This window comes from Elephantulus edwardii, unplaced genomic scaffold (genome assembly GCF_000299155.1).
Source record: "Elephantulus edwardii isolate Elephantulus edwardi_28Jun2011 unplaced genomic scaffold, EleEdw1.0 scaffold00005, whole genome shotgun sequence".
In the NCBI taxonomy this organism is placed as follows: domain Eukaryota; kingdom Metazoa; phylum Chordata; class Mammalia; order Macroscelidea; family Macroscelididae; genus Elephantulus; species Elephantulus edwardii.
The window spans coordinates 25,671,807-25,675,564 of NW_006399755.1; the positions used below are offsets into that span (position 1 = coordinate 25,671,807).

At 37.0% G+C, this 3,758-nt stretch overlaps 1 pseudogene; it reads left to right on the forward strand.

The window, feature by feature from the left end:
- The first annotated feature begins 826 nt into the window (after nucleotides 1-826).
- The window catches only part of LOC102854047, a 5,145-nt pseudogene continuing 2,213 nt past the window's right edge, over nucleotides 827-3,758 (forward strand).

Here is a 3,758-nt window from a genome sequence, read left to right on the forward strand (position 1 = left end):
ATAGGCAATGGAGAGCTAATAAGATGGGATGCTAGAAGACATTGATCAATAGTAAATAATTATATAAAACACAATGTATATGAATGATAATATAAAACACACATGCATGGATTAAACACAATGTATATTAATGACTGTATAAACCAAATTAAAAATAAACAGATATTAACAGAAGATTTCAAAAGGCAGCTTGAAAAGACAAAGTATTATAATAAAATTTGCAAACAGCTGGAGTTAGGAAATAAAAGAAGATGAACTTGCTCCACATTTCTCAAGGCAAAGGAGCAAATTTAAGCCTCAAGTTGCAATATTGAAGGATCCAATAAGCAAAATGTCGAATGATCCAGGAAGCATCAAAAGAAGATGGAAGGCATATGTATGCAGCTATTCCACTGCTTAGAATATACCCCAAGAAAATTAGCACTGCAATACAAATAGAAATTTGTACACTAATGTTCACAGTAGCATTATATACCGTCCCAAGAACATGGAAACAGGCCAAATGTCCAACCACAATCAAATGGATTGAGAAATTGTGGTACATTCACACAGTGGAATACTATGCAGCACTCAGGAACAATGATTTCAAAAATTACTACCTACTTGGGAGGGACTGGAGAGCATATGCTGAATGAACTAATTCAGTCCCATAAGGACAAATACTATATGAGACCACAATTGCAGAAATAGATAAGTAGTAAAACATATATGAGGATCCAAAGAGAGGAGGGGAGGAACAGAGGGGTGAAGAAGAGTAGGGGAGAAATCACAGGGTTGCACAATTTGATGAATGGAGAGGGAAGGTAAAGAAAATGAGAAAGCGCCAATGGGAATCAGGAAAGACAAGGCAATGGTGGGCATAGTTCAACGTTGATTAATTTTATAAAATATGAATCAGAATGATTGCATGAAACACAATGTGAATGAAGGATAATGTGAAACACAATGTAAGCAAACTTTATAAGCAAAATAATATAAAATAATTTTTTAAAAAAAAATAAGGAAAGAACGTGGAGGTAGTACAATTATTGAATCACTGTACCAAAACCAACTGATCAACATGGAACCATTTCAGGAAGAAGCACATAATTAAGAACCAGTGAAAATGAAGGAAGAAATTCAAGCTGCACTGCAGGCATTGGCAAATAAACTAAGGCCTGAGTAACTGATGAAATACCAGTTGACTTGTTTCAACAAGTAGATGCAGCTCTGATGCTCATCAGTCTGTGTTAAGAAATTTGAAGTCCTAGCCAGATATTCATATTTTCTTCTGTTCCCCAAAAATGTAATCCAGCTGAATTTTTGTAAATTATCAAATAATGTAACTACTAGGACATGCAAGTATTGTTGTTGTCATTGTTACATGCCATCAAGTTGCCTGCAACCCGTAGTGACCCTATGTACAGGAGCTCTGAACCCTGCCCTGGCCTAAGCCAATCTCACTAATTCCAACACACCAACACCCTTTGCCCCAGTTACTGTATCAACCCATCTAACCTGGGGTCTTCTTCTCCTGTGCTGTCCCTCCAACCTTCCAAGCATGATGTCCTTTTCCAAAGACTGGTCTCTCCTGGTCACATACCCAAAGTGTGTGAGATGGAGCTTCAAAATCCTCGCGTCCACGGAGAAACTTGGTTTCACCTTCTCTAAGGCAGACATATTGGTTCTCTTGGCAGTTCATGGTATATTCAAGACTCTTCTCTAGCACCACAATTTGAAGGCATCAATTTCTCTTCTATCATTCTTAGTTATATGATGATACATAGCAAGAAATTGTGAAGACCATGGCCTGGATTAGGCGCACCTTAGTCTCTAGACTGATATCATTGCTTTCCAGTACTCTGGAGAGGTCCCTGACAGCAGACTTTCCCAATGCTATTTGTCTTTTGAGTTCCTGATTGCTGGTGTTAATAGTGTTGATTGTAGAGCCAAGCAAGCTGTAATTGTTAACAACCTCAATCTCATCTCCATCTAGCAAGGTGCTGCCAATTGGCCCAGTGATAAGAATTTTTGTCTTCTTGATGTTAAGCTTCAATCCATATTGAAGACTACAGTCCTTGACATTCTGTAGCAAGTGCTTTAGGTCCTCTTCAGTTTCAGCAAGCAAGGTCGTGTCACGTAGATGAATTGTTAATGAGTCTTCCTCCACTCCTGATGCCCATCGTGAAGACTACATATATTCTTGCTAAAAATTATCTAAAAATGGCTAGAACCCTACATTAACACAGAATTGCCAGACAGTCAAGCTAGATTTAGAAGAGGCTGAAGCAATAGGAATAGCGTTACTGATATTAGATGGATCATAACTGAAAGCAGAGAATATCAGAAGGATGACTATTGGTGTTTTATTGACTATGCAAAGACATTTTACTTTGTGGATCATAATAAATTATGGCTAACATTGAGAACAATAAGAATCCCAAACCCCTTAATTGTGCTCAAGTGAAACCTATATCTAGACCAAAAAGCTCTTGTCCAAACAAAACAAAACAAAGGAACATAGAATAGTTTAAAATTAAGAAAGGTGTTTGTCAGGACTGTATCCTTTCTCCATTTCTACTTAATTTGTTGCTGAACAAATCCTTCAGGAGATAGACTTTATGAAAAAGAATATAGCATCAGGAGCAGAGGAAGTCTTATTGATAAACTAGCTTATATACATGACACTTCTTGCTTGCTGAAAGTGAAGAGGACTTGAAATATTTGCTGCAGATAATCAAAGACTACAGACTTCAAAATGAATTACATCTCAACACACACAAACACCCCAAAATCTCCACCATTGGGCTGATAGAGGGAGAGAAGACTGAAATTGTCAACATTTAAACTTGTTTGGATTCACAATCAACACCCTTAGTACCAATAGTCAAGAAATCAAAAGACATGTTGCATTAGGAAAATCTACCATCAAGGACCTTTCCAAGGGGCTAAGGAGAAACAGCGTCAAAATAAAAAAATAAGGTGCATCTGATTTAAGCCATGTTAATTTGTATTACTTGTTATGCATCTGAAAGTTAGAAAATGAGTAAGGAAAGTTGGACAATAAATAAGAAAGAAGAAGTGATACTTTTGAGCTGTGGTGTTGGAGAAGAGTACTGAATATCCTATGAGCTGACAAAAAAAGAAATATGTCTTAGACAAAGTACAAGCAGATTACTCCTTAGAGGTAAGGATAGCAAAACTTTATCTTGTATATTTTGATCATATTGTTTTCAAGAACTTGAGGGGCCAATCCTTGGAAAAGGACATTATACTTGGAAAGTAGAAGGTAAGAGAAAGAGAGAAAGACCGTCAACAAAATAGATCAAACAGTGACCATAACAATGAGCTTAAGTATATCAGGGATGACGAGAATGGTACAGGATAGGGTAAGATTCAAACTCATTCATTGTTTGTAGGGTTATTGTGAGTCACAGTCAACTCAACAGCACCTAGCAACCAGTAGTAGGCTAATGGGTGAGGAGTTCTGCTGCCAACCTAAAGGAACATGATTCAAAATCATTCACTGCTGTAAGGGAGAAAGGTAAGCATTCTCCTCTGTGAATTACATCCTCTGAAAACCCACTGGAAGCTTTGAGTTGGTTCTGACTTATCAGCACAAAACAACAACTTTAAGAAGTACATTTAAAAACCTTAAGAAAATACAATTCAAAGATGGAAAGAATATACTGAGTCATTATATAGAAAGGAATTGGCAGATACAGAGGAATTTAAAGAAATAACATATGAGCAAGAGCCTATGGTGATGAAGGAAGAAG